The following is a 23,565-nucleotide window of genomic DNA, read 5'->3' as shown; positions in this document are numbered from 1 at the left end:
ATATATATATGTAATGGAATACAACTCACCTGTGAGAAGGGTATTTTGCCACTTGCGGCCCTTCATTCACTGTTTTTTTTTTTTCACTTCAAAACCCAGAGTTTCATAACAGGCATAAACATTTCCATTGCATCAGAAACAACAAAATACCTAGAAATGAACTTAACCAAGGAGGTTACCTATACTCTGAAAACTATAAAACATTGAAGGACATTGAAGATGAAAAAAATGGAAAGATGTCTTATGCTCTTGGATTGGAAGAATCAACATTATCAAAATGGCCTTCCTACCCACAGCAATCCACAGATCCAATGCAACCCTTGTCGAGATACTCATGACATTTTTCACAGAAGTAGAACGAAGAATACCAAAATTTACATGGAACCATAAGAGACCCTAAACTGCCAAAGCAATCTTTTGTAGGTCTTTTTTATGTCTCTTCTTTTTGTTCTCTTTGCTTGCAGTTTGATGACTAGAGAAGTTCCTTTAACATTTGTTGCAAAGCTGGTTTGGTATGCTGAATTTTTTTTTAGCTTTTGTTAATCTGTGAAGCTTTTGATTTCTCCATCGAATCTGAGTGAGAGCCTTGCTGCATGAGTATTCTTTCTTGGTTGTAGGTTTTTCCCTTTCATCACTTTAAATATATCGTGCCGCTGCCTTCTGGCCCGGAGAGCTTCTGCTGAAGAGTCAGCTGATAACCTTATGGGAGTTCCCTTGTATGTTATTTGTTGCTTTTCTCTTGCTAATTTTAATATTTTCTCCTTATCCTTAATTTTGGTCAATTTGATTACCATGTTCCTTGGTGTGTTCCTTTTTAGGCTGATCCTGTGTGGAATTCTCTGTGCTTCCTGGACTTAGAATAACCAAAAACTTCCCCAGTTTGGGAAAGGAAACAGTCATCTCTCTCCAAAAATTTTCTCAGGTCCTTTCTCTCTTTTCCCTTTCGGGGTCCCCTGTAATGCAAATATTAGTGCACTTTATATTGTCCCAAAGTCCTCTTAAACTATCCTCATTTCTTTTTATTCTTTTTTTTTTTTTTTTCTGTTCTGCAGTAGTGATTTCCACTAATCTATCTCCTAGGTCACTGATCCATTCTTCTGCCTCATTCAGTCTATTCTTGGTTCCTTCTAGTGGTAATCATTTCAGTGATTTTATTTTTCAACTCTGTTTGGGTGTTCTTTATATTTTCCAACTCCTTGCTTAAAAGCTTCACTCTGTGCATCTATTCTCCTCTTGGGTTCTCTGAACATCTTGGCCATCGTTACTTTAAACTCTTTCTCAGATAAATTGCCTATCTCCTCATCACTTATTTCTTCTTCTAGGATTTTATCTTGTGCCTTGGCCTGGGAGATATTTTTTTGCTGCTTCATATTGTCTGTCTTTCTATTTGTATTTTTTAGGTAGGTTAGTTACATTTCTCAACCTTGGAAAGCTGGCCCTCTGTGGGAGATGTCCTATGCGTCCCAGCAGTACACTCTTTTGTCATCCAAGGGCCAGAGTCCAGCTGGTCCCAGTACCGAGTCTGGCTTGTGTTTGTGGATTCCTTCCACAGGCCTTGTGATTGTTGTTTTCTCATTTCTGGTATCTGCCCCCTGGTGGATGAGGCTGGATTAGAGGCTTATGCAGGTTTCCTGGCAGGAGCCCCTGGTGCCTGCCCACTGCTGGGTGAAGCTTGGTCCTGGACCTCTGGTGGGTAGGGCTGTGTCTAGAGGCCTTTGTGGCTCAGGAAGTCTGCTGAACCTTGGTGGGCTATGTTCCCACCAAGTACGTTGTTTGCCCTGAGGCTTCCCTACAGGTTGTTAGGTGGGGCTAGGTCTTTGTGCTAATGAGCCAATCAAGATGTCAGCCTCCAGGGAAGCTCATATAGATTCACAATCCGGGATTGTCAGCTACCAGCTTTCGTGCCCCCTGAGTGAGCCGCAGCCAAACCCCTATGTCCCCAGGAGACCTTCCAAATCCAGCAGGCAGCTCTGGCCCACGTTCCTATGAAATCACTGCCTCTGCCCCTGAACCTGGCACATACAAGATTCGGTGTACACTTCCCAAGAGAGTGAAGTCTGTTTCCCCGAGTCCTGTGGATCTAAGCCCCACTGGCCTTCAAAAACAGATGTCCTGGGGTCTCCATCTCCTCCCACTGCCAGCATCCCAGGCTGGGGAGCCTGACATGGGGCATAGAATTCTCAGTCCTATGGGAGGGCCTCTGTGACTTATTCTTCAGCTTGTGGGTTGCCCCCCTGGGGTGGGTGGGTATGGGGCTTGATTATATCATGAGCACGCCCATCTTACCGTCCTGCTGTGGTTCCCTCTTTGTTTTCAGTTGAAGATCTTTTTTGCTAGGTTTCAGTCTTTTTTTTCAATGGTTATTTAGCAGTCAGTGTGGTTTTGTTGTATTCGGGAGGAGAGACGAGCTCGTGGTCCTACCACTCTGCCATCTTGACCAGAAATCTCCCTTTTCATTTCTTTAGGTCATCTTTAATTTCTTTAATCAATGCTTTGTAGTTCTCCATGTATAAATCTTTCACCTCCTTGGTTCCTCTTGTTTCTAATGTTTGTTAGGAGGAAAGCTTTCCATCTTTCACCATTAATTGTGAAGTTTGTGATCCTTTATCAGATTGAGGAAGTTTCTTTCAATTCCAAGATTAATTTTTTTTTTAATTATGAAAGGATGTTGGTTTTTGTCAAATACCTTTTCTGTGTCTATTAAGATGATCAGGATTCTCATGTATTTTGGTGGAAATATGAACTAGTTCAATCATTTTGGAAAATGGTCTGGCAGGTTCTTATAAAAGTTAAAATACATCATGTGATCTATCATTTTTACTCTTTAGGCATTTACCAAGAAAAATGAAAACATGTTCACAGAAAGACTTGTACAAGAATGTCCCTAGCAGCTTTGTCCATGGTGGCCCAAAGCTGGATATTGTATAAATCAGGTGTCCATCAATAGAATGATTAATAAGCCAGCAGTGTTCTATCCTCAGAGTGGAATAATCATCAATAAAAATAGTGACAGACTGGGAGGGACCAAGTAGAAATTCTCTGGGGGGAAATGGTAATGTTATTTTGAAAAGTGACTTGTTTTACACAGATACAGGCATTTGTCAAAACTTAAGAACGAACTTTTAAGATTAAGATTATGCACTGTCTTCAAGTCTGGCTAATGGTATGCACAGTGATGTACTTAAGGGAAAGTCTTCTGAAATTTATTGTCTAGAATTTATTTTGCAGTGCACCAAAAAATAAAATAGGTTGATGGTTGGGCAGATAAATAGAAAGGGAGGTATTTGTCACATAAATGTCATGTTAGAATTTGGAAATATACACATTCATTATAAATTCCTGCAACTTTGTATATTTTATAATGTTCAAAAATGACCTTTTCACAATGACAACAAAGTGCATGGAAGAGATAAAAAGTAAATTTAAAAGCTCATTCAATACAAAATAAGAAAAAGAGGAATAAAGGAATAAGTACAAAGAGGATAAACAGAAAAAAGCTTCAAGTATATGAAATAAAACCAATGGAAATAGAGATAAACCAGAGATCAATGAAATACAAAATAAACAGAAAAAATTAACAAAGAAAGCTCTTTAAAAGTTTAATAAAACCTTTAAAACTACCAAAATCAATTAAGATAATAAATTACTACAGAAACTTAGTCTGAACAATGCCATGTTCTTAAATTCAACAACTTAAGTGAAATGAATTCTGTGAAAAAGCCAACTTATCAAAACCGAGAGAAGATGAAAAAAAAACATTTGAATTGGACTATACCAGTCAAGTTGTTTTTAATACAAAATCTTCCCACAAATAACATTCTAGGATCAGATCCTTTTACCAGTGAAACCTGCTAAAACCTTTAAGAAATAAACAACAACCTTACACAAACTCTTTTCATGAAACAGATAAGGGAATGTTCTCTAAATCACTTTGAGGCCAGTGTCACTTTAAAACCAAAGTTGGACGCCAGGACTTACCATGCGTTGTTAAGTGAAATTAAAGACAACCTAAATAAGTGGAGAAATACATACCAGAGTTATGGATTGAAAAGCTCAATACAGTGAAGATGTCAATACTCTCCAAATTGGTGTCTTGACTGAATAAAATCTGAACAGGCTTCTTGTGGTGGTGGTGGTGGGGAATTGGCAAGTCAACTCAAAATTATATGGAAACTTCAAAAACTCAGCATTGTCAAGAGAATCTTTAAAAAAAAAAAAAAGGTGAGGGCTTATACCACCTCTCTCAAGTTTTAATTTGAAGTTTGTTGTAATTAAGTCAGTGTGGTTTTCTTGTAAGCATAGACGTATGGATTAATGTAATGTAATACAAAGCCCAGAAATACACTCATACATGGCTAATTGATTTTGACGGTGTCACCAATGCAATTCAGGAAAAGAAAAGTCTTTTCAATAATCTGAGTCAACTGGTTATCCATTTGGGAAAAAAATAGCTTTGACCATACTTCAAACTTATAAACCAAAATTAATTTGTGATACATTTTACATTTAAAATGTAAAAGCTAAACCAACATACAATGTATAATTAAACAAAAAAGGATTTTTTTGTGACGTTGGAGTACTCAAAGAATTTTTTTAACAGAAAACAAATGCACTAACAATAAAGAAAAGCTGGGTAAATTTTACCAAGATTTAAAACTTCTGATCATGGAAATACGCTGTTAATAAAATGAAAAGGCAAGCCACTGCCTTAGAGAAACTATTTGCAGTACATGTCTTTATAAGGACATGCATTCAGAATGATAATGCACTCTTTGAAATCAGTAAGCCAGTGAAATAGATAAATATTTCATGAAATAAGATACCAACTGCTAATATACATCTGGAAAGGTTCTCAGTGTTATTAGGCAACAGGGAAAAAATACAACCCTGCTGAAATTGTTTCCTGCTTATAGAGTGTCTAAAACGTAAAAGACTGACAATACCAAGTGTTGATGAACATGTAGAGCATCTGGGGCTCTCATACGTTCTTTTGAGAATATGAAGTGTTACTACCACTCAAACTTTTGGACAGTTTATTTAGTTAAATGTACACTTTCACATTGAACCTAGTGAAGCTGCCTACAAAAAATGAAACCATGTAGAGACCATGCATCATTCATAACAGCTTCATAACAGCCTCACACTGGAAAAAGCCTAAATGTCCATCAACAGAAGAATAGATCAACTGATGGATAGATAAACAAATTGTGCAGAATACTACAAAACCAAAAGCAGTGAACCCAGATAATATACCAATTTAGATGAACCTCAGAAACTATATTAAGCAAAGAAGCCTTACACAAAAACATACAAGCTACAACATTCTGTTTGCATAAAGCTAAAAGTACAGGCTAAATAATCTGGTAATAAAAATCGTAACAGTGGTTGCCCTGGGTGGGAGATTAACTGGAAAAGCTAGCAAGGGAACTTTCTGAGGTGGTAAAAACATCTAATTATTGAGCCTGATGCTTCTTAGATCAAAACTCTAACTGTATATAGTTAAATATGTTCATTTAATTGCATGTAAATTATACCTTAATTTTGAAAAAGGCAAAAGCAAGAAACAAAGGAAAATATTCATTTAAAAAAATACAAAGAGATAACACTTCATACTTATTAGATTTGCAGATATTAGACCTCACTGGGACACTCTCCTGAGAGCTGGAGCTACTACTACACACACCTAGGGCCTGGGCCACCACACCCATCCATGCCAGTCCTTATGCTGCCTAGGTCGGTGCATGCCCGTGCCCAGACCCCACTAGCCCTGCTTGCAAGAAAGGAACAACAAAACAATCAGAAAACAGTGAACAAAATGGAAGTAAGTCCATCTCTATCAATTATTTAATGTAAATGGGTTACATTCTCCAACCTAAATACAGAGAATGACTGAATGGATAAACAACAAAAAAACTATATGCTTCCTTTACGAAACTCACTTTTGCTTACAGGACACACATAGGGTGAAAGTGAAAGAATATAGTTGTTCCGTGTAAATGTTAATAAAAGGGAGCGGTGTAGCCATAATTGTATTGGATAAAATAGAGTATGAGTCAAAAACTGTCACAAGAGACAGATGGTCATCATACTGTAAAGGGGCCAATTCATCATGAAGGTATAAAAAATGTCAAATACATAAGCACCAAATATCTGAATATAAATTTTATCTAAATATAAAGCAAATATTAACAGAACTGGAAGGAGAAATAGGTAGCAATACAGTAATAGCAGAGGACTTCAAATATGTCACTTTCAACAATGCATAGGTCATTCAGACAGAATGAAGGAAAAAAATGGACTTGAGCAACACTATAGACAAAATGGACCTAACATATACAGAGCATCCATGCAACAACATCAGAATATACACTCTTCTCAAGCACACATGGAGCATGCTCCAGGATAGATCATATGTTAGGCCACAAAGTAGATGTTAATAAATTTCAAAGGATTGATATCAATGATACAGAACTAGAAATGGATAACAAGGGGTTATTGAAAAATTCACAATAGATTCAATTTGAACAGCACACTCAAACAACCATTGGATTAAAGAAATCAAAAGGTAAATTTTAAAGGAACTTGTATTGAATGAGAATGGAATACAACATACCAAAACTCAATAGGATGCAACAAAAGCAGTTCTAAGAGGAAGGTCTACAATGATAGACACATATTAAGAAAAAAAAAAAAACTACTAAAAACACAACTTTATACCTCAAGGGACTAGAAAAATACAAACTTAAGTCCAAAGTTAGCAGAAGAGGAAATTTATAATAAAGATAGAGAAATGAAATAGATTAAAAATAGAAAAGAACAAGATTAGAAAATAGAAAAGAACAAAATTAAAAGTTGATTTTTTTAAAAAAGATAAAAATAAACATTTAACTGGACTAACTAAAAAAAGAATAGTCAAATAAATTATAAACAAAAGAAATTAGATACTATAGAAATACAGGTCATAAGGGATGACAATAAACAAATATATACATTCCAAAAAATTGTAATATTTTGTTGAAATGGATGATGACAAAAAGGATAAATTCCTAGAAAACATACAAGCTGCTAAGATGGAACATGAAAAAATAGTCCTAATAGGCCCAATAAATAAGGAAATTGAATTGGTAAAAGCCCAGGACCAGATGGCTAAAGTGTTGAGTTCCATCAAACGTGTAAGGAATTATCACCAATTCTTTTCAAAGTCTCCCAAAAAACTGACGAGAAGAAACACTTCCAACATCATGTTATGAGCCCTGCATTACCCTGATACCAAAGCCATATAAGGACACTACAAGAAAAGAAATTTATAGGCCAATATCCCCAATGAACAAAGATGCAAAAATCTTCAATAAAATACTAGCAGAGCAGATTCAGCAGCACTAGAAGGATCATACCATGATCAAGTGGGATTCATGCTTGCAATGATGGATTGATATTTGTAAATAATGTTATATACCATATTAACAGAATTAAGAATAAATTTATTATATTAACAGATGCAGATTAGGCATATAAAGAGTGTACCTCCATAAAGGTTATACGTAACAAGCCTTCAGCAAATATACCTAACTTGAAAAGCTGAAAGCTTTTACTCCAAGATGATGAACAAGATAAGATGTTCGTGCTTGCCACCTTGTTCAATACAGCACTGGAAGTCCTAGCTAGAGAAGTCAGGCAAGAAAAAGGAATAAAAGGCATTCAAATCAGAAAGGAAGAAGAAAAATTGTCTATTTGCAGATAACATGGTCTTATATGCAGAAAAACAGGGCCCAGGGAAAGGCCAAGGCAGCACGGATCCAGGCCAAGGCCAAAGCCAAAGCCAAGGCAGTGCGGGCCAGGGCCAAGGGGGCTTGCACCCAGCACAGGGGCAGAGGCAGGCCAAGTGTCTGTTCAGGCCAGGACTGCAAGAAGGGGCCAGAAGAGCTGCCCTGAGACTGTGGGGCAGAAGAGGACAAGGGCTGAGGAGGCAAAGGATCTTCCTCCCCAGAAGAGAAGATGGCTTGGGCCCCGATCCCCTAAGGTGTGGCGAAGACCTGGAACAGCAAAGCTACTGAAACTCCAGGCCATCAAGGTGGACAGGCATTCCTTAGACGATGAGGTGCCGCAGCAGGCTCAACGGGTCCTCTGTGTGAACCTTTCCCCTGTAATACGGCGCCAAACATTGCTGCTGCACTCAGCATCCTTCATACAGCTTGTTTGTGGAAACTGAGCCTAACTGTCTGCGTGGCTAGCGGCACAGTGTGCAATTCCCATGGATTCCACAACTTCAAGGACTCCAGGTGCCTCTCCAGGACCCTTTCAGAGACTGAAGGATGTGAGGTGGGGTGGGTTGGGCAAGTGGCACAATGCACTGTGACTTGTTACTCTTCAAGTTGTATGTCCACTGTTCCATCTATCATGTTTTATACCTTTCAAAAAAAAAATCAACTGAAAATGGATTAAAGACTTAAATGTAAGACCTGAACTATAAAACCCCTAGGAGAAAATGGGAAAATTTCTTTGATATTGGTTTTGGCTATGATTTTTTTGGTTATGATACTAAACTCTCAGACAAAGAAATCAGAAGTGAAGAAGTGGGACTACATTAAACTAGAAATATTCTGTACAACAAAAGACATAATTGAAAAAGGAAAAGGCAGTCTGTGGAATGGGAGAGTATTTGCAAACAATGTATCTGACAAAGGGTTAACATCCAAAATATTATGAACTCAACTCAACAGGAAAACAAAAACAAAACACTTAATCCAGGCAAAAGACCTGAATAGACATTTCTCAAGGAAACATACAAATGGACAACAGATTTGTGAAAAGATGCTCAACATCACTCAGCAATAGGAAAACACACACACAAAACCAGGAGACATCAGCTCATAACCTGTTAGAATGACTTTTATCAAAGACAAAAGATAATGATAATGGTGGAGAAAAGATGTGGAGGAGAAAAGGAGAACTTTGTATACTGTTGGTGGAAATGAAAATTTAGGAAAATTAGGAAACCACTATAGTTTCTTCAAAATTTTTTTTTTAAAAAGACTACTATGTGATCTGTCACTGTCACTTCAGGGTATTTATCTAAAAGCTGAAGTCAAGATCTTGAAGAGGTATCTGCATTCCCATATTCACTGCAGCATTACTCACAATAGCCAAGACAGAAACTATCTTAAATTCTCACTGATGAGTAGATAAAGAAATGTAGCATACACATAGTGGAATGTTGTGAAGCCTTAAAACACAAGGGAATCCCGCCATTTGCAGCAACTTGAATGAATGGATCCGGAGGGCATGATGCCAAGTGAAATAAGCCAGACACAGAAAGACAAAGACTGCACGATCTTAAAATAGTCTAAAATAATCTAAAATAGTCAAACCCTTAAAAAACAGAGTTGAATGGTAGTTGCCAGGGAATAAGGGTAGTGAGAAATGAGGAGGTTGAGATGATGGTTAAGGTACCTAGTTTTATGTATGTGAGTTCTAGAGATTATACAACAGTGTTTAAGCTAAGAAAACTATTGTACACTTCAGATTTGCTAAGAAGTAGATCTTATGATAAGTATTCCTATCCTTAAAAAAAAAAGTGCAGTAGAGGAAACTTTGGGAGGTGATGGATGTTTATATACCTGATGGTGGTGATAGTTTCATGGATGTATACTTATCTCCAACCTCACTGCATTGTATGCATATATTGTTTTTACATGTCAAAGCTACCTAAGTTAAATGCTTTACATTTTTTAAATGTTTGCAAAAAGTGAACAATGACAAGATTTCTCATGCAGCTCCTCAACACACTCCAACTTAGACATCTCTTAATAGAAGGGCGTCAAATTTTCCATTAAAATATGTTTATTACAACCTACTCAGAGGCCTCCCACCCACAGGACTTGCTGTAAAGCAGCATTTAACAAGCCCCAACTGAAAACGAAGTTTGGAGAGGCACCTGCTGGTTCCACAGCACAGTATTTTTATTTAAACTAATTAATGTTTCCTTCAGTTAAAGCAGGGGCTATTTGAGTACTTGAACACACACACACACTTGCACCTAGCATAATTTTAATCGAATGGATTACATTTAGTCCCTGGTGTAACTAGTCCCACCCCTAATTGATTCTGAATATGTTTTCTTGTGCTCATCTTAATACACATAACTTAAGTTTTTCTGCTCTCTGGGGCAAAAGTACACACTACGTAATTTTTTTAATTTTCTGGAGCCTATTCTCAATTGAAATGATTTACTGGTAGCATCTACCATCTAAGCAGGATGTTTTTTAAACTTAAAAAAAATACAAAGTCACATTTCAGGCTTCTGTTTTGTTTTCACTGTGTATGAAAGAAATATATCTTTCAATGATATGCAACTCATACTTCGTACAATTAATCATCTTCCCCTTCCACAATCTTGTTAATCAGCTCAGACCTTTTCTGAGCCCAGGTGTCTCTTCACTTATCCTGAAAATAGAGTTAAGAAAGTAGAGCCCAGCTCCAGAGATTGTTTCTCTTCCTTCAAAAGGAATATGTATGGTTTTTTCCTTAGGGTTTGTCAGCTGACAAAACTGCACCATACTTTTTATCCGCATAAGAGAGGTTGCTCCCTGACCAGGATTGCATGTAGTTTGTCATAACCCCTGGATTGACCTCCAGTAACAGTTCACCTACAGGGATGTTCATATCATGTCATCATCCTAATTATAAACAATCTGATTTGCAGATGGAATGAAATGTGCTTCAGGAATTGCTGAGAAGAGTTTGTATACATGTGCAAAGTAAACAGGCAAATTGAGGCTTTCTGTACTTGAAATAATATATAACATGTCCATCCACAATAAGGAAGAAACCAGAGTAATGGAACATAACAGAGAACACACTGTTTCTGAATGAGAAATCTAGGGAGGCCTGAATCAAAGTCATACTGGGAAAAGAATTATGACAGTTGCAAAGGTACCTGTTAACACCTCTACTACCCCTTGAAATTCAACTGCTACTGGTATCATTTTTTCAGGGTCTTAAATATTCAATAAAGAGCTGAAATAGGAAGGTATTTAAGAAATGGGTGGGCCATCTTGGGCCTTAATAAGCCCTGTTCTTCCGGGAGTTGCCCAGTTGGCCAGCAGTCTCTGTGGAACCCAGGTGACTCTCCCAATATGGATTTGATCAGCACTTGTAGTGGTAATGTCCTATCAGATTCTGTGCTCTGTTCTTCCAGAATCCAGATGTCATATTTCTTTTCCTGGGTTTATGAAAGTTTAAATTACAACTGTGATTGCAAGGACAGATTGTTACCAAAGAGCTTATTTTTCAGTGATAAGATTGGTCACAAAATTGAGGGAGCCTTTGACATTGGACCCTTGGATGAAAAATTGACAGTCAAGATTCCCATCAATGGGAAAGCAAAATCTTGAAGTTGGTATTCTAGGTATAGAGCATAGTACGTGATTATCAACATTTTATTCTCAAATTTATAAAAATATAAGCTTAATTTCAATAAGCCTTTTTTTGGTATTTTCTTTTTCTTCCTAAATTCACTTATTAGTCCAAAATTAGTAGTTTTGGAAATTACATAGGATTTTTATAAATATACAACAATTTTTCCTTTTTTTCTAAATCTTTGTTTTTCTTTTACTTGCCTTATTGTATTGACGAGGACTGCTGTTGCAATGTTGAATAAAAGGGGCAAGAATAGATATATTTCCCTTCTTCCAATCCTAAGTGAAAAGGATTTAATAGTAAATCATTAAGTATATTAGCTGTTAGATTTTCAGAGATGTCTTTTATCAAGTGGTGGAATTCTCTTCTGTTGCTGGTTTGCTGTGAGTTTTTATTAAGTGTTCAATTTTGTGAGATTTTTTTCCTCCTTTGTTATTGTGGTGAAATACTGCTGGAATAAACTCCACTTAGTCATGGTACCATTTTTTTTTTCATTCTAAGTTCTATTTCCTGCTATTTTATTAAGTATTATTTATATTCATGAGGAATATTTATTAATCTTTCTTTTCTCGTATTTGTCAGATTTTTAACTGGCTTTATGCTGGCCTCATTAAAACAAGTTGGAAAGGTCTCCATTTCTTGAAAGAATTTGTGTAGACCTTAATATTTCTGATTTAAATATTTGTTAGAATTCAGCAGTGAAGTAATCAAGGCTTAAAGTTTCTTTTGGGAAAGATATGTAATTACAAACTCTATATTTTAATAAATATGGATATATTAGATTTTTTCTTCCTGCATCACTTTTGACAAGTTATGTTTCAAAAGGCATTTGTTCATTTCATGAGTTGTTGAGGTATTTTCTTAATTTAAACTTTGTTAACATTTTCCTTTCATTGATGGCCTCTCTTTTTGCTTCCCTTTTCCTTTCCATGTACCTTTATGGACTGTTAGTGGTTGGTGTGAATACCTAGTTCATTGATAGTTACCCTTCCTAATATACATATATCACACCCTGTGTGCAGTTCAGCATGGCATTAGGTATATCCATAAAGTGAAAACAGATTCACTTTAGATTAGAATAGATTGAAGGTTTCCACATGGCATAAAAAGGAGGGAACTCTAATTCGACAAGATACATGCACCCCAGTGTTCATAGCTGCACTATTTACAATAGCCAAGACATGGAAGCAACCTAAATGTCTATCGACAGATGACTGGATAAAGAAAAGGTGGTATATTTATATAATGGAATACTACTCAGCCATAAAAAAGAATAAAATAATGCCATTTGCAGCAACATGGATGGACCTGGAGAATGTCATCCTAAGTGAAGTAAGCCAGAAAGAGAAAGAAAAATACCATATGATGTCACTCATATGTGGAATCTAAAAGAAAAAAAAGGACACTATGAACTCATCTACAAAAGACACTAGAGGAATTGCATTTCCAGAGAAACTCATCAAACAGGCCCTCCAAGGGAACTTATGACAGATGTCAGCACCCTTGATGAACAAAATGGCCCAAGAGAACCTCCAGGCAGATCCTTTTATCTATGTGGATGATTCCAGCATGAATTCCCAGGATGATTCACAGAAACCTGCTGTTCAAAATGAGGAAGCAGCAGCAGCAGCAACAATCACTGAAGCCACCAAACCAGATCCTTTTAGCCAAGAAAGTGCCAACAGCATCGAGTCCTCATTTTTTCCCCTCCCCAGTTTCAGATTTCTGTAGTTCCCTTTTACCTCAGCCTTTAGGCCCTTTCAATTGGGCAGGGGACTCTGTCCTCACTGAGAGTCCTACAAGTGATGTCCAAATCCAAGATCCCCAATTGGAGAAGCTAGTGGCCTCAGTTCCTGGTTTGTACTCTGATGCCTATGACATAACCCAAATCATGGAAGTGTACAGTTTTCCTGATGAAAATGAGATAGCCAGCTCTTCCTTCCACTCTCTGTATCAGTCTCTCTCACCAACAAGGCCAAGTTAGAATAGAGTTCCTCTCTTAGCATTTCTTCTGGTCCAGCTGTAGGTTTATCTCCTTGGCAAACCTGGTTCAGTATGACAAGCTGCAGCCTTTGCAGCCTACAGCCTAAGAGAGCCTAGAATTCCAGAACCCCTCCAGTAGTATGGACTTTGGATTTCTCTGATCAAAGCACTAATCAACATCAGACAGTATAGAAAAAGGATCTTGCACCTTGTACATACCTCTTCCCTTTATTTGGCTCAGTGTTGCTTTGATTTCCACGGAAATGTTATAAAAACTAGAGTTTTCTCCAAGTATAGCTCAGTATTCCCCAATCAGCCTCACAACTCTCCCTGGAAAAGGTCTTTCTGGTCCCTTAGACAGCCAATGAGGCACCAAGATTCCCTCTTCCCAAAACTATCCTTGACTTTTTAAAAGAAGGCTAGCAGCCTCTCAGGTTTATTCACTTTTAACAGGAGCAGGTTATAAACTCATATTTTATTTTCAACCTTTAAGTCCAGGATTTTCTAAAAGGTATTTTCAGCCAAAATTTAAGGGGAAATCACCATCACTATTAGTTTTAATATAGTTTAAGTGTATATGTAGTGAGAAATGTAACAACTGGCAAAGGGAAAGGTAAAACAGATTTTTGAAGATGAGATGCTCATCAAGGAAAACCAACAGTCAAACTTCTAGAATCACAAAGATAAGCACATTTGCCAGCTACATGATTAGCCTATAAAACTAACAGCATTTCTCAAAACCAATAATAAAGAAACATGATAAAATAAGTACCTCTTGATGAAACATATAAAATATCTAGGAATTAACTAAGAAAAGTAAGACCTCTGTACAGGAAACTTCAATACTTAAATAAAGTTTGGTTGGTTGTTAAAAACAACCATACAAACTCGCAGACATAGTAAATAATCTTATGGTTACCGGGGAAAAGGAGTGGGAAGGGATACATTTGGGAGTTTGAGATTTACAAATGTTAGCCACTATATATAAAAATAAATTAAAAAAAAGAAAGTTTCTGCTGTATAGCACAGGGAACTATGCAAAATATCTTACAGTAACCTTTAATGGAAAAAAATATGAAAACAAATGTATGTATATACACGACTGGGACATAACGCTGTACACCAGAAATTGTAGTTGACGGTACTTCAATTAAAAAGAAAAGCATAGGCTCACAGCACAGATTTGAATACGTATCAAGTGAAGCCTTCCTAATACTTTTACCTTCTTCTCTAAAACAGGCTCATTGCCAAGAAGATCCTGATTTAGGACTGTTTTGAAGCTGAGGCGGAAGGGCAGTCTCCGGGCGTTATTCACAGACTCCTACTCTGGGCGAACTAGCAGAGGGTGACCGACCAGAGGACTCAGCTTTCGAAAAGAGTGACATCAGCATCCTGGTGGCATAAATCATTTCCTTTTCCTCTCCTTTTTTAAAACAACTAATTAGACATCCATAGCCAAACCAAACTGCCTCTGCACATTGCACCAAGGGATCCTGGAGGTTTCCAGTGCACCTGTGCATCCAAAAATAAACAAAACCTCAGAAAGGGCTGCAGATCCAAAGAAGCTGTCAGATCTGCCCTACTCCTGCTCATCAGGCAGTTGGGGAAAAAAGAATGTAACCTACAAAGGAATCCCCTTTAGGCTATCGGTGGATTTCTTAGCAGAAATTCTAGGTCAGGGGAGAGTGCGGTGACGTATTGAAAATGAACATTTCTAGCCAAGAATACTTTATCTGGTAAAGTTATCCTTCAGCTATGAAGGAAGAATAAAGGCTTTCCCAGGCAAAAGCTGAGGGAGTTCACCAGCACTAGACCTGCCTTGCAAGAAATTCTGAAAGAAGTTCTGGAAGCTGAAAAAAAGATACTAATTAATGACATGGAAACATATGAAAGTACACAACACTCTGGTAAAGGTGAACTATAGATAGAATTAAGAAAACTTATTCTATCTGAAAATGGTGTCTTAAGTTAACTATAGTATAAAGGTTAAAGAAAAAAGTGTTAATAACTACAGCTACTATAATTGTTAACAAATATACAGCATAAAAAGAGGTAAATTTTGACCTCAAAAGTATAAATGGGGAGGAGTAAAAGGGTGGAGACTTTATAGACAAATGAAGATAAGTTGCTATCAGCATAAAATGGGCTGTTATCTATGTTTTATATAATCCTCTTGGTAACCAAAAGCAAAAATTAAAGAACAGATTCACAAAACACAGAAAACAAGGGAGGGCAGAGCATACCACCGTAGAAAACCACCAATGTACAAGTGTAGGCAGAAGCAGATGGGAAAAGAAGCAAGAGAGATATGAAACAACCAGAAGATAAATAAGGTGGCAGTAGTTAAGTCCTTACATATTAAAATCACTCTAAATGTAAATGGACTGAATTCAACCAAAAGGCACAGACTTACTAGACGGATGAGAAAGAAGGGAGAAACAGACAATAATACAATACTAGTAGGGGACTTCTGTACTCCACTGTCAGCAATGGGTAGATCATCCAGACAGAAAATTAACAAAACATTGGAATTGAACCACACTTTAGACATAGCAGATGTATACAGAATATTCCATCAACAGCATCAAAATACATCATTTTCAATTGTGCATGGAACATTCTCCGAGTTGATCATGATAGGACAGGATATAAAACAAATCTTAGTAAATTTAAGATTTAAATTACACCAACTATCTTTTCTGACCACAATGGTTTGAAGCTATAAATCAACAAGAGGAAAGCTGGAAAATCTGCAAAATATGTGGAAAGTAAACAACACCTTTCTGAACAAACAAATCAAAGAAGAAATCAAAAGGGAAATAAACTGTCTCCAAACAAATGACAATGGAAACACACACTGAATCATAGAGGATGCTGCAAAATCAGCTCTGAAGGTTTATAGAGATAGTTAACAAATATTAAGCAATTAGAAAGATTAAAATAAGCAACCTAATTTTATACCTCAAGGAATTAGAAAAAGAACAAAGTAAGCTCAAAGTTAACAGATAGAAGGAAATAATAAAGACCAGAGCAAAAGTAAATAAAGACCAGAAGTACAATAGAAAGGATCAACAAAACTAAGAGCTGGTTTTTCAGAAAACAAAATTGACAAACATTTAGCTAGACTAAATAAGAAAAACAGAAGACTCAAGTACATTGAATTAGAAATGAAAGAGAAGACATTACGACTGATACTGTAACAACACATAGGATAAGAGACTGTGACATATAGCATAAGAGACTGAATGATTACATGGCAACAAATTAGATAACCTCAAAGAAATGGATAAATTCCTAGAAACACAAAACCTACCAAGACTGAATCAGGAAGAAACACACAATTTTAACAGACCAATAACAAGTACAGAGATTGAAAGAGTGATTACAAACCCCCAACACAGAAAACCCCGGAAGAATGGCTTCACTGATTAATTCTACTGAACATTTAACGAAGAATTCATACCAGTTCTTCTCAAACTCTGCCAAATAATTGAAGAGAAGGAAGTAATTCCAAACACATTCTACCAGGCCAGCATTATCCTGATACCAAAGCCAGATAAAAACAATACAGGAAAAGAAAATACAGACCAATATGCCTGATGAATATAGATGCAAAAAAAAGTTAGTAAACCAAATTTAAGAGCACATTAAAAGGATTATACACCTGACTAAGTGGGATTTATCCCTGGGATGCAAGGCTGGTTTAACATATGCAGATCAGTAAATATAATACATCACATTGGTAGAACGAAAGGTAAAAATTACATGATTGTCACAATAGATGAAGAAAAAGCATTTGACAGAATACAACATCCTTTCATGATAAAAACCTTTACAAGGTCTGTGGGATGCAGCAAAACAGTTCTAAGAGGGAAGTTCATAGCGATACAGGCCCTTCTCAAGAAACAAGAAAGATCTCAAATAAATTCGGCCTAACCTACCACCTACAAGAATTAGAAAAAAAAAGAACAAAGTCAGCAGAAGGAAAGAAAAGATCGGGGGAAATAAATAGAGGACAAAAAACAATAGAAAATATCAATAAAACCAAAAGCTGGTTTTTTTTTTTTTGTTAAGATAAGTAAAATTGACAAATTTCTAACCAGGCTCACCAAGAAGAGAGAACCCAAATAAACAAGATAATAAATGGAAGAGGAGAAAGAACAACCAATACAACAGAAATATTAAAAATCATCATACTATAAACAGTTATATACCAACAAATTGGACAACCTAGAAAACGTAGATAAGTTTCTAGAAACATACAGCCTGCCAAAAGTGAGTCAAGAAGAAACAGAATTTGAACAGACCAATCACTATAAGTGAAATAGAATCTGTAATTAAAACAAAACAAAACTCCATGGAAACAAAAGTGCAGGACGGAATGGCTTCACTGGGGAATTTTACCAAATATACAAAGAGCTTATACCTGTCTTCCTCAGACTATGCCAAAAGATTGAAGAAGAGGGAACACTCCCAAAGTCTTCTATGAAGCCACTATCACCCCGATACTAAAACCAGACAAACTACAAAAAAAAACAAGAAAATTAAAGGCCAGTATCTTTGATGAATATATAGATGCAAAAACCCTCAACAAAATTATTAGCAAACAGAATGCAACAATACATAAAAAGGATTATACACCATGATCAAACTGGATTTATTCCAGAGTCACAAGGATGGTTTAACATACAGAAAAATCAATGTGAGGGGATGGGAAGGGATAAGTCTGGAAGTCTGAGATTTGCAAGTGTTAGCCACTATATATAAAAACAGATTTTAAAAACCAAGATTTCTTCTATGTATTACAGAGAATTATATTCAATATCTTATAATAACCGTTAATGAAAAAGAATATGAAAATGAATGTATGTATGGATATGCATGACTAGGACATTGTCCTGTACACCAGAAACTGACACATTATAACTGACTATACTTCAATTAAAAAAAGAGCATTGAAAAAATACCAATGTGCTACACCACATCAACAAAAGACAAAAACCATATGATCATCTCAATAGATACAGAAAATGCTTTTGATAAAATGCAACATCCATTCATGATAAAAATGCTCTCGAAAGTGGGTATAGAGGGAACATATCTCAACATGATAAAAGCAACTTACAACAAACCCACAACCAACAAAATACTCAACAGTAAAAAGCTGGAAGCCTTTTCTCTAAATTCAGGAAGACAAGGATGCCAATTCTCACCACTTCTATTCAACATAGTATTGCAAGTCCTAGCCACAGCAATCAGACAAGAAACAAAAGATACCCAAATTGGAAGGGAAGAGCTAAAACTGTCACTATTTTCAGATGACGTGGTAGTGTATAGAGAACCCTTGACTCCACACAAAAACTATTAGAATAAATAAATTAAGCAAGGTAGTGGGATACGAGACTAATATACAGAAATCTGTTGCATTTCTTTACAGTAACAATGAAATATCAGAAAAAGAAAGTAAGAAAAAAAATCCCTTTTAAAATCACATCCAAAAAAGAAAAAATACCTAGGAATAAACTTAACCAAAGAGGTGAAGAGACATATACACTGACAACTATAAAACATTGATAAAGGAAATTGATGATTCATAGAAAAGGAAAGATACCCCATGCTCTTGGATTGGAAGAATTAATATTTTCAAAATGGCCATACGTAACCAAAGCAATAAATTTAATGCAATCCTTCTCAAAATACCCATGACAGTTTTCATAGCACTGGAACAAATAATCCAAAAATTTATATAGAACTACAACAGACCCAGAATCGCCAAAGCAATCTTCAGGAAAAAGAACAAAGCCAGAGGCATAACCCAGCCACACTTCAGACAATACTACAACTAGAGTAATCAAAACAGTGTAGTATTGGCAGAAAAACAGACATAGATCAATGGGACAGAATAGAGAGCTTAGAAATAAACCCATACACCTATGGTCAATTAATCTAGGACAAAGAAGTCAAGAATATAAATAGAGAAGAAACAGTCTCTTCAAGTGGTGGTGGGAAAGCTGGACAGCTGCATGTAAACCAGTGAAATTAGAACACTCCCTTACAGCATATAAAAGAATAATCTCAAAATCATTTTAAGACCTAAATGTAAAACATGACACCATACAATTTCTAGAAGAGAACACAGGCAAAACATTCTCTGATGTAAATTGTACCAGTATTTTCTTAGGTCTCCCAAGGTAAAATAAATAAAAGCAAAAATAAACAAATGGGACTTAAAAGCTTTTGCACAGAAAAGGAAACCATCAACAAAATGAAAATACAAGCAACAGTAATGGGAGAAGATATTTGCAAATGATGTGACTGACAAGGCGTTAATATTCCAAATAGACAATTCTTCATACAAATCAATATAAAAAATGACTCAATCAAAAATGAGCAGAAAACCAAAATAGACATTTCTCTAAAGACATACAGGCACATGCAGAGACGCTCAATATTGCTAATTATTAGAGAAATGCAAATCAAAAACCAGAACGAGATATCACCTCATACTGGTTAGAATGGCTAACATCAAAAAGTCTACAAAGAATGAATGCTGGAGAGGGTGTGGAGAAAAGGGAACCCTCTTACACTATTGGTAGGAATGTAAATGAGTGCAGCTACCACAGAAAACAGTAGAGAGGTTCCTTTAAAAACTAAAAATAGAACTACCATATGATCCAGCAATTCCACTCCTGGGTGTATATCCAGAAAAAAGTTGAAAACACCAATTTGAAAATATACATGCACCTGAAAGTTCAGGGCAGCACTATTTACAATAGCCAAGACATGGAAATGACCCAAGTGCCCATCAATAGATGATTTAAGAGGTGGCATATACACACAGACACACACACACAGTTGACTATTACTCAGCCATAAACAAGAATAAAATATTGCCATTTGCAGCAACATGGATAGACCTAGGCAATACTATACTAAGTGAAGTAAGTCAGAGAAAGACAAATATGATACCACTTATATGTGGAATCTAAAAAATATAAATGAATCCATATATGAAACAGAAACAGACTTAGAGCCATAGAAAACAAACTTGTGGTTAGCAAAGAGGAAAGGGAGGGAGGGTGAAGATAAATTAGGAGTATAGGATTAACAGACACAAACTACTATACATAAAATAGATAAGCAACAGTATTTACTGTATTAGGGAACTATATTGAATATATTGTAATAACCTACAATGGAAAATAATCTGAAAAATATGTATGTATAACTAAATCACTTTGCTGTACACCTGAAACACAATATTGTAAATCAACTATACTTCAACTAAAAATAATCAAAAACCCCTGAACAGATTGCATATAGAAGAAACACACCTCAACATAATAACAGCCATACATAAACCCTTAGCTAAGACCTTAATGGTGAAAAATTAAATGATTTTTCTCTAAGATTCTTGTTAAGACTAGGTTGCCCACTCTCACCATTCTTACTCAATATAGTACTGGAAGTCCTAGCTAGAGCAATTAGGCAGGACAAAAAAATAAAACATACCCAAATTAAAAAATAATAAATTGTCACTATTTGCAGATGATACAATTTTCTACATAGAGAATCCCAAAGACTCAACCAAAAACTTGGAAATAATAAAATCAGTAATGTTCAAGGATTAAAAAAGTCAACATATACAAATCACTTGCATTTCTGTACACTGATAATGAAATTATCTGAAAAATAAATAAAAGGAAACTACACTATTTCAGTAGCATTAAAATCAATAAAATGCCTAAGGAAAAATTTTAGCCACCGAAGTGAAAGATCTGTACAATGAAAATACAAGACCGTTAACTCAAAGAGATAGAAACAAATGGAAAGACAGTTGATGTTCATGGATTGAAATATTAAAAATATTAACTATTAAAATTTAAATTAATTAAAATACAAAAATATTAAAAATATTCATTATACCATCTATAGATTCAGTGTAATCTCTATCAAAATTCCAAAGGCATTCTTCACAAAAGTAGAAAAAACAACCCCAGAATTTGTATAGACCCACAAAAGACCCTGATTAGCCAAAGCAATCCTGAGAAAGAAGAACAAAGTTGGAGGTTTCAAACTACACAAAGCTATAGTAGTAAAGACAAAATGGTACTAGAATAAACAGACACATGGACCAGTGGAACAGAATAGAGAGCCCAGAATGAAACCCTCCATACACGGTCAATAATATTTGACAAGGGAGCCAAGAACACCTAATGGAGAAAGGATGGTCTTTTCAATCAATGGTGTTGGGAAAACTGGATAAACACATGCAGAACAACTAAACTGGACCCCTATCTTACAACACTCACAAAAATTAACTAGAAATCATAAGATTTAAACATACCTGATACATAAAACTCCAAGAAGAAAACAGGGTGGATGTTATTCAACACTGGTCTTGGCAGTGGTTGTTTTTTAATATGACACCCAGAAGCACAAACAGCAGCAGCAATATACAACCGGTGGGACTATGTCAAACCTAACGTCTGCACAGCGAAGGAAACGATTAACAAAATGAATGGTAACCTAGAGAATGGGAGAAAAGTTTTTTGCAAACCATATAACTCATATAAGGAGTTAATATCCAAAATATATAAAGAACTCGTACAATAAACAAAAAACCAACCTGATTTAAACGTAGGCAGAGGGACTAAAGAGACATTTTCCCAAAGAAAACATCCAAATGGTTAACAGGCACGCGAAAAGATGTTCAGCGTGATTAATCATCAGGGAAATATACATCAAAACCACGATAAGCTACCACCTCACACCTTTTAGAATGGGTATCATTAAGATGATAAGGGATAACAAGTGTTGCAAGGGTGGAAAGGGAACCTGTGTACACTGTTTCTGGGATTGCAAGTCGGCTCAGTGACTACGGAAATTAATATGCAGGTTCCTCAAAAAATGAAAAGCACATCTTGTATATGCTCTAGCGATCCCCCTTCTGGGTACATACCAAAAGGAAATGAAAACAGGATTTTGAAGAGTTATATGCACTCCTGTGTTCATTGGAGCATTATTCTCATTAGCTCAGATGTAGAAACAACCTGAGTGCCCATCAGCAAATGAATGGATAAAGAGATGAGTTACACGTACAAGTACAATGGGATATTATTCAGCCAGGAGAAAGAAGTATATCCTGTCATTTGCAATAGTATGGATGGGTCTTAAGGACATTAGACTAAGTGAGATAACTCAAAGACAAATACTGTGTGAAATCACTTACACATGGAATCTAAAAAAAGCCTAACTCATAAAAACTGAGTAAAATGATTACTAGAGGAGATGGATGGGGGGTTAGAATACGTGTTTTAAGTGTTCAAACTTGCAATAAGTAGTAAATAAGTTCTAGAGGTCAAACACATAGTATAGTGAATACAGACAACAATATTCTATTATAATCAAACATGCTAAGCGAAGAGAACTTAATATTGCATCCTCTAAAAGGGAATTATGTATCAGGATAGAAGTACTATTATTGCTACAACAGCAATCATATGACAATATATAAATGTATCAAATTAACATGTCGTACCCCTTAAATTTACACAATATTTTATGCTAAGTATATTTCAATTAAAAGAAATTGTCATTCCAGAAACTAGAATCCAGGTACGCTTGAATTTCTCTTTCATTGTCTCTCAGGGTCACTAACGACACAATGTGGGCTAGCAATTTTGACTCAATATCTTATTTCATGTATTTTGCTAAGAAGTTTTTGCATGTTACATCATACAATGTGAAGAATTAAATAAAAAATGATAAATTTGTCTATGTCTTCTACCAACGGGGGAAAACTTGTTTTGGGACATTCATTGATGGGGGAAGGGACTTGGACTGGATCTTCACCTCATAGCAGAAAATTAAATGACACATGGGCACAACAGAATGTAAGCAATAGGGTCAACGTGACCATGGTATGCTGTCATCACTGTAATCACTACTACAGAATAATGAACCATATATAGTATGGAGGACTCTGCATTAAAATAGTACCCATATTCCTAGTTTTCAGGCCAGAATTCCTTTTTTTTTTTTATCTTTTATTGTGCTACTAAGTTTTTCAAATAGCTTTGACACAGCGAAGTTAACAGGCCAATCATTATGAATGGAATAATCAATGTTAAAAAGAAAATTTAATGTATCTGGTGATCAAAG

At 35.9% G+C, this 23,565-nt stretch overlaps 1 protein-coding gene and 1 pseudogene across 2 annotated transcripts in view; both read left to right on the top strand.

Annotated features, from left to right (window-relative positions):
- The window catches only part of SFTPD (surfactant protein D), a 91,020-nt gene that overhangs the window by 33,197 nt on the left and 34,258 nt on the right, over window positions 1-23,565 (top strand). The window contains exon 3 of one of the 2 annotated variants that reach the window (XR_004191892.2): window positions 14,641-23,177. The exons of the other annotated variant lie outside the window; for it this stretch is intronic. The gene's annotated coding sequence lies outside the window, so the exon portion shown is untranslated. Of the gene's footprint in view, window positions 1-14,640; window positions 23,178-23,565 lie in introns of those variants that run through there. 2 annotated transcript variants of the gene reach the window in all.
- Window positions 13,001-13,562, top strand: LOC102525638 (arginine-fifty homeobox-like; annotated as a pseudogene).

The sequence above is a fragment of the Vicugna pacos genome, chromosome 11 (genome assembly GCF_048564905.1).
Source record: "Vicugna pacos chromosome 11, VicPac4, whole genome shotgun sequence".
NCBI lineage: Eukaryota > Metazoa > Chordata > Mammalia > Artiodactyla > Camelidae > Vicugna > Vicugna pacos.
The sequence above is the reverse complement of the archived record's forward strand: the minus strand, read 5'-3'. Positions and strand labels throughout refer to the sequence as shown.